The sequence below is a fragment of the Papio anubis genome, chromosome 1, assembly GCF_008728515.1.
Source record: "Papio anubis isolate 15944 chromosome 1, Panubis1.0, whole genome shotgun sequence".
In the NCBI taxonomy this organism is placed as follows: Eukaryota; Metazoa; Chordata; class Mammalia; order Primates; family Cercopithecidae; genus Papio; species Papio anubis.
In genome coordinates, this window is record NC_044976.1 from 23,143,040 (window position 1) to 23,159,375 (window position 16,336).

General features: G+C 41.5%; 1 protein-coding gene and 1 non-coding gene across 3 annotated transcripts in view; one reads left to right on the top strand and one right to left on the bottom strand.

Annotated features, from left to right (window-relative positions):
* The window catches only part of CLIC4 (chloride intracellular channel 4), a 98,328-nt gene that overhangs the window by 34,732 nt on the left and 47,260 nt on the right, over positions 1-16,336 (top strand). The gene's annotated exons all lie outside the window — the stretch shown is intronic.
* LOC116272035 lies at positions 190-292 on the bottom strand. Its single transcript, XR_004180764.1, has one exon. It is a non-coding gene; the product is annotated as a U6 spliceosomal RNA (small nuclear RNA).

A 16,336-nucleotide genomic window follows, 5' to 3' on the forward strand; every position in this document is an offset into this window, starting at 1 on the left:
GCTATTGAGTGTTTGAAGTATGTCTAGTTTGAGTTGAGATGTACTATAATTATGAAATATACACTAGATTTTAAAGATGTAGTACAAAGAAAATGTAATAACTTTTTATATTGATTATGTGTTGAAATGAATTTAGATATATTGGGTTAAATAAAAATATTTAATCACACTTGTTTCTTTTACTTTAAAAAAAATGTGGAATGCTTCACAAATTTGTGCATCATTCTTGTACAGGGGCCATGCTAATCTATTTTGAATTGACCCAATTTTAGTATTTATGCTGTCAAAGCAAGTACTCTTTTTACATCTTTAATATGGCTGCTAGAAAATTTAAAACATTTGTGGCCTACATTCTATGGGTCGTAGCTCAGGTCATTTATCTTACTTGATAGTAATGTCTATGAGTGAGATGGTGGTTGTTCTGTAAGAATCTTGAGATCAAGCAGGTGAGATTCTAGCATCTCCTTCTTTGCTTTGGTGCAAGAAACTATCATAGTGGTTGGTAGATAGTATGGACCTTGGAGTTTAAACCTCAGTTTTGACACTCCTCAGTTGTATGACCTATGACAAATTACTGAGCTTCTCTGAACCTCAGTTTCCTCATCTGAAACTCATATGAAACATGAGGAAAACAACCCTTAATTTCATATGGTTATTGTGAAATACATAAAACTAGTTTTATATAGTGCATGTCCACTGCAAAATACACTACTCAATAAATAGTAGCTTTTAACTTGTTTCCAGAACGTTTTGGTGACATTTTGATTTATTGTAGTTGATACTTACAGGGAATACAATCAAGGTGGATCCAGACTAGGAAAAAAGGACTGTAGCTTTGATCATTTTTCTTTCTTTCTTTCTTTCATTTGTTGTCATTCAGGTTTTTTCCCCCACTAGAGAATATGTCTTTGATGAAGAATTTGTAAGAAAAAGGATGACCCCTCTGTAAAAAGAAGAGATGTTGCCTCCAGACAGTCAATATTTTAAATTATATGGTTTATTAGTTATTCTGAAGAGATAATAGACTTTGTTCCTCCTTTTAGGCTTTTGATGAGTGAATGTGAACAAGCAGAACTCGTTTTCGTCATGGATCTATTGTGCCTAGATGGAAAGTCTGGTCATTGTACATCTGACAGTTTGTTTTAAAAAGTGGTTCTGGCTGAGATATTTCAGATTTGATTTTCCTACAGATTAAAGCCTTTGTTTCCATCTTCAGCATATACTTCAAGCAAGTAACAAAAGTACTCAAAAGGAACTCAAGTGACATTAATTCCCTTTGTTATTTCATCTAGTAGTTTTTGAATGACTACTTTGCATTTAGCATTTATTCAAAAGAAGTTCTATTATATTTAAGTAGTTTAACATTTTGGCACTGATTAGAGACAGTAATAAGATTATCATGTAAAAACATTAAAAAATAATTTTCTTAAATCTACAAAGAATAGAAAAGAAAAACATGCTTGTTATAAAAAGACAAATAGGACACAAGTATATAAAATTAATACCCCCAGGCTGGGCATGGTAGCTCATGCCTGTACTCCCAGCACTTTGGGAGGGCAAAGTGGGCAGATCGCTTGAGCCCAGGGGTTCGAGACCAGCCTGGGCAACATGGTGAAACTCTGTTTCTACAAAAAAATACAAAAATTAGCCAGACATGGTGGTACGTGCCTGTAGTCCCAGCTACTTGGGAGGCTGAGGTGGGAGAATTGCTTGAACCCAGGAGGTCAAGGCTGCAGTGAGCTGTGATTGCGCCACTGTACTCCAGCCTGGGCGGCTGAGCAAGAGTTTGTTTCAAAAAATAAAAATAATCTCCTGTCCCTACCTCTCCCCAGATCTGTCCTGAGGTAAACAATGTTAATTTTGGTTTATAGCCCTCCATACCCGAGAAGTATTTTCAAGATGTAAATGCCAGGGTTATAGATCTGTGGTATCTCTTAAAGGGATTTATTTCCCTTTCCATCCTCCAGTAAAGTATAGGCCTACGCTTACTCCCATCTTGAGGTTTCCTTGACCCAGTTGCTCAAAGCAGATAGGTAGGAGTTACTTGATTTCTTTCTTTTTCCCGCTTTCCACATCCAAACCATCCACACGTCTTTAGGATTATGCTATCCCAATTCAATTTAATCCACACTTTTCTTTTCATGTCCATTGCTTTTACCTAATCCAGAGCACATTTCAGCACAACTACCACAAGAGGCCACCCAGCTTCAATTCTTTATCAATTTGATGCCTCTGACCTGTTTTCCATATGGCAGAGTGTTATTTATTGTCTTAAATGGAAATCAGATTTTGCCCTTATATACCCTCACCCATCAAAACCCTTCAGTGGTATCCTTTTACCCTGTTCTGGCGTTCCTTAACCCCTTTCCCCTCCCACCAGTGGAAGCTCCATGAAGTCAGGAATATGTTATCTGGCACATACTGTTTTACTGAGCACTTAACCACGTGCTGGGCAGTATTTTAAGAGCCTTTCATCTATTAACTCATTTATATTCATGATAACTCTGTGAAGCAGGTATTCTTCCAATCATTATACGTATAAAGCAACTGAGGCCCAGAGAGGTTTAAGTAACTTACCCAATATCACACTCATGCTTCAGTAGAAGAATCAATATATCAAACCAGGCACTCTGCCTTCAGTCCTTGCTGTTAAACGTTGTATTAAATGCTTTTTTTCTACATAGTAGGTACTTGGTAAACATTGTTAAGTTCATGAATAAATTGTTCCCTCTTTGCATAAAATTCAAACACTTTAATTTGGTCTAGAAAATCTTTCATGATCTGGCCCCTGCCAACACCACTTTCTCATGTACTTACGGCAGTCTTGTCACACTGGCTCTTTGCATGGCTGTTTCCTTCTCATTCTTTATGTCTAAGAGGTCTTCCATGGTCATCTAAAGTAGGTGCTTCTTGTCCTCTCTCTGAGTACTTTGTTTCCCTTTAGGCAAATCATGATTAATTGTTAAATACATGGTATAGGCTTGCTATTCCCTGGGAATTTGTAAGAGATGCAGAATCTTGGTTGTCACCCCAGATTTACTGAATCAGAATCTGCATTTTTGCAAGATCTCCTAATAAGTTGTGTTGACATCAGAGTTTGAGAAGCTGGGATAGAAATTGAAAGGGCAGCTGGGCGCAGTGACTCATGCCTGTAATCCCAGCGCTTTGGGAGGCAGAGGCGGGTGGATCACCTGAGGTCAAGAGTTTGAGAACAACCTGACCAACATGGAGAAGCCCCGTCTCTACTAAAAATACAAAATTAGCTGGGCATGGTGGTGCATGCCTGTAATCCCAGCTACTCGGGAGGCTAAGGCAGGAGAATCACTTGAACCTGGGAGGTGGAGGTTGTAGTGAGCTGAGATCGCACTCCAGCCTGGGCAACAAGAGTGAAACTCCATCTCAAAAAAAAAAAAAAAAAAAAAGAAATTGAAAGGACAGGTAACTGAATTCTTTTTTTTTTTTTGGAGACAGAGTCTCACCTGTCACCCAGGCTGGAGTCCAGTGGCACAGTCTCGGCTCACTGCAACCGCCGTCTCCCTGGTTCAAGCGATTATCCTGACTCAGCCTCCCGAGTAGCTGGGACTACAGGCCCATGTCACCATGCCCGGCAAATTTTTGTATTTTTTTTTTAGTAGAGACTGGGTTTCACCATATTGGCCAGGCTGATCTTGAACTCTTGACCTCGTGATCCGCCCTCCTTGGCCTCCCACAATGCTGGGATTACAGGCGTGAGCCACCGCGCCCGGCAAGGTAGCTGAATTCTTGTAGTGAGACTTGAGCTTGACCTGAAGCACGATGTGGCAGTGAGCATTTCAGTAGAGGTTAATGTGATTGTAGTCACATATAAGGGTCCAGATTTATGTGGCCTTATTGTACAGGATGAACCGGACTGGGGGTGGAGCAGTGCTGTGGGTCCTCAAGGACATCAGTGGGGAAGTTATTCTAGGAAAGGAGGATGGAGAACTTTGTAAGACCTATTTTTTTTTTTTAAAGATGGAGTCTCATACTGTTCCACAGGCTGAAGTGCAGTGGCGTGATCTCAGCTCACTGCAACCTCCGCCTTCCCACTTCAAGGGATTCTCCTGCCTCAGCCTCCCAAGTAGCTGGGATTACAGGCACCTGCCACCATGCCCAGCTAATTTTTTGTATTTTTAGTAGAGACGGGGTTTTACTATGTTGACCAGGCTGGTCCCAAACTCCTGATCTCATGTTCCGCCCGCCTCAGCCTCCCAAAGTACTGGGATTACAGGCATGAGCCACTGCGCTGGGACTTGTAAGACCTAGTTTTTAAAGGCTATTGTACACTCTATGGTTTTTATTTTTAATGAAAGTATTATATTAGGTAATTGATCATAACTTGGTCATTTACCAAAAGAAACAGCAACAGATAACCTTTGAAAACTACTGGAAGGTGAATCATCTCTCCCATTCAACATTTGAATGACTTCAATTCACAGTGACTTAGGCTGAAGCAAGAGAACATCAAATGTACTGTTATAAGCTGAACTACTAACTCAGAGGGGGAGCCACGGGCAAGCCCATAAAACTGAAACTCACAAAACCATAATTTATCAGGAGAAGTTTATGTCGCTTTTGAGAAAATGTTAAACTGGTGGTTTTTTAATTGTGGTAAGGTTGTGGGGTATATTTTGAGTTTCATTGTATTCTAAATTGAAATTTTGTACTTTTAGGGTATTCCAAAATTCTTAAATGATTCAGATTAGACTTGGAACGCTATCGGTAATGCAAAGGCAGAAACCATTTCTTCTCTTATTCATCACCAGATCTCTGGCGTTTAGTGTAGGTCCTCACATGGCTGGTGAGTGAATAAAAAAAAAGCTTTTAACTTTAAAAGATTGATATCTATCTGCCCTTGAAGATAATATATAAATGACACACAATAAAATGAGCTATAATATAGTTAGAAACTATTAGGACTGAAGTGGAAACTAGATTAATAATTTTAAAAACACTTTATTTGGAAATAATTTCATACTTACAAGTTACATGTGTGAGAGGCCGGACACAGTGGCTCTGTAATCCCACCGCTTTCGGAGGCTGAGGCAGGAGGATTACTTGAGGCCAGGAGTTCAAGACTAACCTGGACAACAGAGCAAAACTCTGTCTCTACAAAAAAATTAAAAAATTACCCAGGCATAGTGGTGTTTTTCTGTATTCCTAGCTACTGTGGAGGCTGTGGTGGGAGGATCACTACAGCCTGGAGAGTTCAAGGCTGCAGTAAGCTATGATGGCACCACTACATTCCAGTCTGGGCAACAGAGCAAGACCCTGTCTCAAAAAAAACACAACAAAACAAAAACAAAAACAAAACAGTTGAAAGGATACTCTTTACCCAGGTTTACCTATTGTTAACATTTTACTCTATTTGCTTTATTATTTGCTCTTTCTCTCATAAGTTGCATACATTGTGGCATTTTATCCCCAAATACTTCAGTGTGGATTCCCTAAGAGTAGGGATATATCTTGTGTATGTAATGTTGTTTACATTACAGTTAAAACTTCAATAAATTAATCTCTCTCCCCACCTGCCTTTTCCAGAAAACTAAGAGCCAAAGAGGTTAAGTGACTTGCCCTGTGGTTAGATAGGTTCTAAATGGAAAATCCAGCCTACTCTGCTAGTCAGGTGTTAGCCCTGGTCCCTAACATCACAACAGAATCTTTTTCTTTTTTTTTATTTTTCCCCTGACATGCCAAATTATTTAGTAGTATAATACAGTACTTTGGGAGGCCGAGGCGGGCGGATCACGAGGTCAGGAGATCGAGACCATCCTGGCTAACATATGGTGAAACCCGTCTCTACTAAAAATACAAAAAAAAAAAAAACTAGCCACAGTGGCGGTAGCCTGCTCGATCCCAGCTACTTTCGGAGGCTGAGGCAGAATGGCCTGAACCTGGGAGGCGGAGCTGCAGTGAGCGAATCGGCGCCACTGCACTCCAGCCTGGGTGGCCTGGCCGAGACTCCGTCTCAAAAAAAAAAAAAAAAAATTTGTAATGGGTGGCTCAAGCCTGTAATCCCAGCACTTTGGGAGGCTGAGATGGGGCGGATCACGAGTCAGGAGATCAGGCCATTCTGGCAGCTAACACGGTGAAACCCTGTCTCTACTAAAAGTACAAAACTATCTCTGAGGAGGCTGAGGTGGGCGGGCACCTGTAGTCCCAGCTACTCTGGAGAGGCTGAGGCTTCAGGGAGAATTAAAGTAAACCTGGGGAGGCTTGCAGTGAGAGCTGAGATCTGGCCACTGCACTCCAGCCTGAAGCGACAGAAGCGAGACTCTGTCTCAAAAAAAAAAAAAATTTGTGGGCAGTTCACGTTGGCTCCATATATAATCCTAAGCACTTTGGGAGGCCGAGGGGCCCGAGGATCGCCTACTGAGGTCAGGAGTTGAGACCAGCCTGGGCAACATGGCAAAACCTCTTCTCTACTAAAAATAAAAATTAGCCTGGTGGTGGTGGCATGCACCTGTAGTCCCAGCTACTCCGGGAGGCTGGCTGAGGCAGAGGAGATCACTTGAACCCAGTGGGTGGAGGTTGCAGTGAGCTGAGATTGGCACTGCACTCTAACCTGGGTGACAGAGCAAGAATCTGTTTCAAAAAGCAATTTGTAATTATCTTCTGAACCATATATAACCATCCGATAGCACTTCATCTATAAAGGACTTTGGATCACCAAAATTGTCCTTGACATTATATTTGGCTTAGTTTGAGTTTGTCCAAGTTTAAGATATGATAGTGTGGAGGAAATAGACTGTTATTTACCAAATTTGACTCTATCAAACAGTGACCAGTTACTGGCCTACAGAGAGCTGAGTCCAAAAGGCATCACGAGGAATTCAAAGTTTAAGTTTAACCATGGGGCAAACTTCTTCATTCCAGTTTTGATTTTTTTTTTTTTTTTTCTGAGATGGAGTCTTGCTCTGTCACCCAGGCTGGAATACAGTGGCATGATCTTGGCTCACTGTAGCCTCTTCCTCCCAGGTTAAAGCAATTATCCTGCCTCAGCCTCCTGAGTAGCTGGGACTACAGGCACCCACCACTACGCCTGGCAAATTTTTGTGTTTTTAGTAGAGACAGGGTTTCACCCTATTGGCCAGGCTGGTCTCGAACTCCTGACCTTGTGATCCACTCACCTCGGCCTCCCTAAGTGCTTGGATTACAGGCATGAGCCACTGTGCCTGGCCTTTTTTTTTTAAAAACATGTTTTTCTTCTGTCAATGTGTGAATGTTTATGAAAATATGGTCTATGCACCAAATACATCCAAATTAGAATTACTTGAAGTACTTACTAAAAATTATAGATTCCTGGGCCCCACCACAGACATATGGAATCAGAGTATCTGGAAGTGGGACCTGGTAATCTACATTTTAAACTTTTTCCTCTCTCTCTCATGTAGACGGGAGTGCAGTGGCATGAGTGGCTCACTGCAGCCTTGATCTCCTGGGCTCAAGTGATTCTCCTACCTCAGCCTCCCGAGTAGCTGGGATCACGGGCGTGTGCCACTATGGCCATCTAACTTTTGTATTTTTTGTAGGGATAGGGTTTCACCATGTTGCCCAGGCTGGTGTTGAACTTCTGGGCTCAAGCGATCTGCCTGCCTCGGTCTCCCAAAGTGCTGGGATGACAGATGTGAGCCACCTTGCCCAGTCTTTAGACCCACTTTCTTGAGAGTTTTTGCGTATCCTACTCTTATATACTCCTGTTACATAGATTTTATCTTTTATTTAATGATATGTTTTGTTATAATACAGGCAATGAGTAAGATTTTATCTTCAGTTTTTCCACATTCATTCTTTAACTTGTGTTTTACTCTATTTTCATGTTTTTGATGGGAGGGTTTTTGTTTGCCTGCTTTTTTAAAATGAAAGATTCATGTCCGTATTACAAATAGCAAAAAGTATGAAAAAGTATATAACAAACAACTCCCCCAACCCCGTTCCTTGAGTGTTGTGCTAATCTAAGCCCTTTATATGTATGAACTCATTCCGTTCTCCCAACTATCCAGAGAGGTTATTATTCCCATTTTATAGAAAAGGAAAACAGGCCCAGTTGTTCAGTCACTTAGGTAGGCAGTAGTGGAGTTGTCTGAGAGTCTGGCTCTAAATTAGTGATCTTAACCACCGTTCTCTGCTGAGCAAGAGGATATCAGGATTAACTAGATTAATACATGCAAAGAGCTTGTTTTGGACAGGCAGAGAGATTTGTCTTCAATAAGGTAAATGTTCCATGTGAATGAACTCTTAATAGTCTGTCCTGGAGTTTCATCTAGCCCTGGTAATTGGGCATCCTGATGTAATTTCAAGCTAATCATTTCCTCTCTAAATTGTACAAGCTTTTATCTGAAGAGCAGATTTCATGAATTGGTGATGCTGAGTAAGGAAATGGTAGAAATGGTAGCAACCAAAGTCTTTGCAGTATCCTCTGCTTAACTGTTTTATTTACACAGAAAGAGCTTGGACATATAGTAATTCTTCCATTACGTATCATTTGACTTTATTTATTGAGTTCGTTCTGTGACATGGTTATGGCCAGGAAACAATAATATAATCTTTGCATGGCCAGAGATTTTTGACATATTAAAGAATATCTTGACCGGGTGCTGTGGCTCACACCTGTAATCCCAGCACTTTGGGAGGCCAAGATGGGCGGATCACGAGGTCAGGAGATCGAGACCATCCTGGCTAACGCCATCCTGGCTAACACGGTGAAACCCCATCTCTACTAAAAATACAAAAAATTAGCTAGGCATTGGTGGCGGGCGTCTGTAGTCCCAGCTACTCGGGAGGCTGAGGCTGGAGAATGGCGTGAACCCGGGAGGCGGGAGCTTGCGGTGAGCCGAGATCGTGCCACTGCACTCCAGCGACAGAGCGATACTCTGTCTCAAAAAAAAAAAAAAGAATATCTTTGCTTTTTTCTATTTAGTGAACTGTTTAAACTTTATGTAGACTTATTTTTTTTTAAAGCATCGGACCATAATCTATGTCAGTTGGAAAAATTTAATGTGGAAGATATTTAGATTTTTTTCCCTTCTCTCCTTGTTTTCTGAAAGAATAAAGCAATCTAGGGATTCTAACCACTAAGTGCTTGAACTGAAGAATCTGTTGTTAGGCCTTGAGTTCTTTGCATGGAGTGTCTTTGGGTCAAGTAACGTTTTAAAAACTCTTACCATTTGCCAGGAACTATGTGTATCCTAACTTACTTGATCCCCACAATAACGTGGTATGTAGTAAGTCAAGTTTCACAGATGTTAAGTCACTTACTGAAGATTACACAGCTAATGAAGTAGGGAAGTCGGGATTCAAACCTAGGTATGTATGATTCTGAACTGTGGTTTCCCACATGCTCTGCAGACCCTGTAGAAGAACAGCTTATAAAACCTTTAGACTCCAAAGTTGGTTCTAGCATGTGTTTAGCAAAAATTCTGAAGAAATAGGCCGGGCGCAGTGGCTCACACCTGTAATCCCAGCACTTTGGGAGGCTGAGGCAGGTGGATCATGAGTTCAGGAGTTTGAGACCAGCCTGGCCAATATGGTGAAACCCCGTCTCTGCTAAAGATACAAAAATTAGCTGGACCTGGTGGCGGGTGCCTATAATCCCAGCTACCCGGGAGGCTGAGGCAGGAGAATTGCTTGAACCTGGGAGTCAGAGGTTGCAGTTAGCTGAGATCGTGCCATTTCACTCCAGCCTGGGTGACAGAGAGAGACTACAACTCAAAAAAAAAAAAAAAAAAAAAAAAAAAAATCTGAAGAAATAGGTAATAGAAGCCAGGTGACTTTGCTCATTTATCACATTGTTTTGTGACTTTTAAGTTAGTCTAAATCAAAGCAACCATTTTGTGTATTCAGACAGCTAATTTAGATATAATTCACACTAAAGGTAAATGGGGTATTAAAGTTTTAAAGTTCATTCTTTAATAACGCATTACTATATACGCTCCCCAGAAAATATGTTGAGGAAAATAATTTAATGATCAGGAGCCTGTTCTTACTTTCAGGTCCTTACTTCTCTCTCTCTTCCTCCAGTCATCACCACTGCTTACCCTCAGTTCCATAAACATAAATAAAGAGAAGAATGAAGTTAAAGCTTTTCTTCTTAGGTGTTTAAAAATCAGACTATTCTAAAGACTGATTAAACTAGGTTTTCTAAGTGAGCAGTTCCTTAATGTTGACTTAGTAAAACATTAAAATATTTGGCATCTGCCATTGACCCCTATTCTGCAATATAGGAGTTAATCCAGCAGTTTCTGATTAAATACCAGTATTATGCAATTCAAGAATTACCACAGAGGTGTGAAGGGAAGAGGGTGAGGCTAGTGAAGAATACCCAGACAGCAAGGTAAAGAAAATACTCCTTTTATAAGAATAAAACCCAAATGAATACTAAGACTCTATCTAGAGATTCATGTTTATTTATGTCAGTGGGATTAAGTTTTCTCTTTAATTATTCGAGTTTAAAAAATTATTTTTATTTTTATTTTTATTTCTATTTTTATATTTATTTATTTATTTATTTATTTTGAGACGGAGTCTTGCCTGTCGCCCAGGCTGGAGTGCAGTGGTGCTATCTCGACTCACTGCAAGCTCCGCCTCCCAGGTTCACGCCATTCTCCTGCCTCAGCCTCCCGAGTAGCTGGGGCTACAGGTGCCCACCACCAGGCCCAGCTAGTTTTTTGTATTTTTAGTAGAGACAGGGTTTCACCGTGTTAGCCAGGATGGTCTCGATCTTCTGACCTCATGATCCACCCACCTCGGCCTCCCAAAGTGCTGGGATTACAGGCGTGAGCCACCGCGCCCAGCCAATTATTTTTATTTTTATTTTCTGGAGACGGGGGTCTCACTCTGTCACCCAGGCTAGAGTGCAGTGGTGTGATCATGGTTCACTGCAGCCTCGACCTCCCAGGCTCAAGTGATCCTCCTGCCTCAGCATCCTGAGTAGCCTAGGACCACAGGCATGAGCCACCACACCTGGCTAATTTTTAAAAATTTTTTGTGGTGATGGGATCTCACTATATGTTTCTCAGACTGGTTTTCTAATTTTTAAGAAAACATAATAGACATATATGTTTTTGTAACATGAAATCATAACTTTATGTAATCCAAGCCAGGTGCAGTGGCTCACGCCTGTAATTCCAGCACTTTGGGAGGCTGAGGCAGGCGGATCACAAGGTCAAGAGTTTGAGACCAGCCTGGCCAACATGGTGAAACCCCGTCTCTACTAAAGATACCAAACAAAACAAACCTGTGTAATCCAAATTAAAATCTTCTTCAGCATGTATATATTTATATTTATGATCTGTATGCATATATTTAAAAAACAACTTGTTGGATATAATTCATATACAATATAATTCACCCCTTTAAAATATACAATTCAGTGGTTTTTAGTATATTCACAGATTTGTGCAACCATTACCAGGGTCTATTTTTTTTTTTTTGAGATGGAGTCTCACTTTGTCACCCAGGCTGGAGTGCAGTGGCACAATCTCTGCTCAGTGCAAGCTCCGCCTCCTGTGTTCACACCATTCTCCTGCCTCAGCCTCACAAGTAGCTGGGACTACAGGCGCCTGCCACCACGCCGGGCTAATTTTTGTTTTTTGTATATTTAGTAAAGACTGGGTTTCACCGTGCTAGCCAGAATGGTCTCGATCTCCTGACCTCGTGATCCACCCGCTTCGGCCTCCCAAAGTGCTGGGATTATAGGTGTGAGTTGCTGCGCCCAGCCCTTTTTTTTTTTTTTTTTTTTTTTTGGGGGGAGAGATGGAGGCTTGCTCTGTTGCCCAGGCTGGAGTACAGTGGCATGATCTTGGCTCACTGTAACCTCCGTCTCCTGAGTTCAAGTGATTCTCCTCCCTCAGCTTCCCAAGTAGCTGGGACTATAGGCATGCACCACCACACTCAGCTAATTTTTGTATTTTTAGTAGAGATGGGGTTTCACCATGTTGGTCAGGCTGGTCTCAAACTCCTGACCTCATGATCCACCTGCCTGGGCCTCCCAAAGTACTGGAATTACAGGCATGAGCCACTGCGCCTGGCCAATTTTTGTATTTTTAGTAGAAATGGGGTTTCACTATATATTGGCCAGGCTGATCTTGAATTCCTGACCTCAAGTGATCCACCTGCCTTGGCCTCCCAAAGTGCTGGGATTACAGATGTTAGCCATCACGCCCGGCCACCAGGGTCCAATTTTAAAACATTTTCACCACCTCAAAAAGAAACCATGTACCCATTAGCAGTCACTCCTCTTCTCCATCCTCAGTTCTTGGCAGCAAATAGTCTACTGTCTGTATGAATTTGCCTATTTTGGACATTTCATATAAATGGAATCATATACAGTTGTCCCCTGAAATCCACGGGGGATTGGTTCGAGGACTCCTCTGTGGATGCAGTAGTCCGTTATAGTTGTCCCTATATCTGCGGGTTCTGCATCTGTGGATACGATATGTGGTCTTTTGTTCTTTTCACTTAGTTTATTCAAGTTATAGCATGTGTCCATACTTCATTGCTTTTAATTGTCAAATAATGTTCCACTGTGTGGATATGTCACATGTTATGCATTTTTAATTTTGCTTTTAAATCTAATACTTCTGAGAGACTTCTCAGAAGTATTCTGGGAATATAGAATTTCCTGCTTTTTTGCTTCCTATATTCCTGACTTGGAGCTAAAAAAGCCAGCAACCTGGACTGAGAAAAAAAATTCCAACAAAATCCTGCTGCCTCTTGCCTGAGAACCAGGGAAGGGGCAGCCTAAACAAGATCACAAACTTTTAGATAATTACTGCTCTACTGTAAACACCACAGAAAAAGCTGTGGCTCCATCTTCACGCATGCCAGCAAAGGCTGAATGGGTGGCCTAGACTTCCATCCTCTGTTGGTGGTCTATAAATTTAACAAATCTTTTACTGATGGGCTTGGGTGGTCTCTAGTGTTTTGCTATTACAAACAATAAGGCCTCAGTATTCCTCTCTTGTATCTTTGGACATCTGTATGACTGTTTCTATAGAATAAATTTCTAGATGTAAAATTATTGGGACAGTAGTATCCAGTGAGGCCTTCAGGAATGGCACTTAGATGGATGATCTCAAAACATGGAAATAGGCTGGGCGTGGAGGCTCACGCCTGTTTGGGAGACCAAGGTGGGCGGATCACCTGAGGTCAGGAGTTCAAGACCAGCCTGGCCAACACTGTGAAACCCTGTCTCTACAAAAAATAGATACTAGTGTATCCCTCCACTAGTGAATGGGAGCTGCAACTCCCATTCCCCCACCCCGGCAGTAATAAGGAGCCTCCTCACCATGGTTGCTGGCTTTTTTGGCTCCAAGTCTGAGATGTATAAGGCAAAAAACTAAGAAGCTCACTGCCATCTAATTCTGTGTTTCCAGAAGCAGAAGTCTCTCAGAAGTATTAAGTTTGTTTATTTATTTTTCTTTTCCTTTAAATCACATTCTGAAAGCAAGAAGTATTAAATCTAAAAAATGGGGCTGGGCACGGTGGCTCACACCTGTAATCCCAGCACTTTGGGAGGCCGAGGCAGGCGGATCACCTGAGGTCAGGCATTTGAGACCAGCCTGGTCAACATGGTGAAACCCCATCTCTACTAAAAATACAAAAATTAGCCAAGTGTGCTGGTGCATGCCTGTAATTGCAGCCACTCAGGAGGCTGGGGCAGGAGAATCACTTGAACCCGGGAGGCAGAGGTTGTAGTGAGCCAAGATCATGCCACTGCACTCCAGCCTGGGCGACAGAGCGAGACTCTGTCTCAAAAGAAATAAAAATAAAAATAATAATATAAAAATGAGACAACCCAGTGGAGCACTTGGACTTCTGTCTCCACCTGGTTATAACAAAGCAGTACCATCTCCCTTCTCCTTTTCCCTCCACGGAAATGTCTGGCCAACGTGGTGAAACTAGTGTGTCTCCCTGATATGCTAGTGGAGGTGGCCTCATTACCACTGGTTGATGTTCAAAGTCCTGACTCTGTTAGGCCTCCTCTGATCCCACCCCAGGAGCAGGGGCCTGGCAGGGTTTGAAGGCCCTGGTTTCCTCCCTGGCCATCTCTGACAGTATTCTGGCAGAGACATTACAGCCTCCAGAGGATTGGTTACATTAAGTTGGAAATAAAATATATAAACTATAAAAACAAGTTACATGTAGTGTGATCACATTTTTTAAGGAATAAAGTAGTACGGGCCGGGCATGGTGGCTCACACCTGTAATCCCAGCACTTTGGGAGGACAAGGTGGGAGGATAACTTGAGGCCAGGAGTTTGAGACCTGCCTGGGCATCATAGTTAGACCCCGTCTCTATTAAAAGAAAAATAGTAGTATGTACATAGAAAATAAAAATGTAGAAGAATAAGCAGCAAATTAGTGGTTCAAGGGTAAGGGAACTCTGACTTTCTCTAGTGCTTCAGTTTTTATTTATTTTTAAAACAATGAATATAACTGTTAGAAGCAGTGAAAAGTATTTTTTAAAGGCATACTTTTCTCAGATGCTATCATTAGATATCTGTATGTTAATTTTTATGGTTACTAATACAAAACTGGGTGTAGAATAAACGTATCCTGGCTCCCAGTGTAGGATGCTTTCCATTGTATCACAGTGCCCTCAGTCAGCTGTAGCAATGGGCTGTATTCAGTGTAGTTCATACTAAACAGGGTAATTTTGATTCTATAACTTTGTTGAAATTGAATTTTATATTTAACTTGGATTAAAGGAGAAAGTTTTTGACTTGCAGAATTCTAGAAATTTGAATTTTTCGCCAGGCCCAGTGGCTCACGCCTGTAATCCCAGGACTTTGGAAGGCTGAGGTGGGTGGATCACTTGACGTCAGGAGTTCGAGACCAGCCTGGCAACATGGTGAAACCCCATCTCTAATAAAAATACAAAAAATTAGGCCAGGCGGCATGGCTCATGCTTGTATTCCCAGCACTTTGGGAGGCCGAGGCGGGCGGATCACCTGAGGTCAGGAGTTCGAGACCAGCCTGACCGACATGGTGAAACACTGTCTCTAATAAAAATACAAAAATCAGCTGGATGTGGTTGTGGGCGCCTGTAATCTGAGCTACTCAGGAGGTTGAGGCAGGAGAATCACTTGAACCTGGGAGGCAGAGGTTGCAGTGACCGAGATCACACCATTGCACTCCACGCTGGGTGACGAGACTGAAACTCCATCTCAAAAAATGAATAAATAAATAAATAAGCCAGGCATGGTGGTGCCTTATTTATTATTTATTATTACTCCCAGCTGCTCGGGAGGCTGAGGCAGGAGAATCGCCTGAACCTGGGAGGCAGAGGTTGCAGTGAGCTGAGATCGCACCACTGTACTCCAGCCTGGGCAACAGAACGAGACTCCATCTAATTAAAAAAAAAAGAAATTTGAATTTTTCCACAGTTTTACTATATATATATAAATTATACATATCTATATGGATGTATGTATTTATATGTGTGTGTGTGTGTATATATATATGTACATATTTTGAATAGTGACAGGGTCTTGCTCTGTTACCCAGGCTGGAATGCAGTGCTATAATCATGGCTCACTGCAGTCTTGAACTCCTGGGCTCCAGTGATCCTCCCACCTCAACCTTCTGAATAACTGGTACTACAGGAGAGTGCCACCACGGTGGCTAATTTTCTAATTTTTTTGGTAGAGATGGGGTTTTGCTTGGTTGCCCAGGCTGATCTCAAACTTCTGGCATCAAGTGATCCTCCTGCTTTTGACTTCCAAAGTGTTGGGATTATGGGCGGGACCCATTGTGCGTGGCCTTTTGTATACTTCTAAAAATTTCAAAAATAAAATAAAAATAAATATTTCATCTGACTAGTAGCTCCCAATTTTCTTTGGAAAACAACTTTGGAAAAAGTTGTTCATGGTGATGATGAAGTTTCTTATTTGACTTGTCATTAGTGGTTAGTAAAGAAGGTACTTTTTTTTTTTAAAGAATATGCATTTATTTATGTCTGCATGAAGGAAAGTGCTTATTAGGAGTATGAGATGTGTAACAAGCTTCTGATATACCAGAAACAAAAGTAAACTGGGAAAATTTGCTAGAAAATTATAGAGAAAGGAGGCAGTCATCTGTGAAAGGAAAGGGGCATTTGTGTCCTGACCATGTCTTCGTGAACTGTTCTGTATTCTGAGATTCTTTTGCCCATGCTCAAGGACTGGCTCTGCAGACCACTGTAGGAGATTATGTATGGTGACTGCTCTGTAGCCAGTCCCTATTCATCTTTAGCCTGCTTTTAGTTTAACGTGTTTCTAAGTTCCTACATGTAATATCTTTATTATGTCTCCTTTACCAACTTAATGATTTTAACA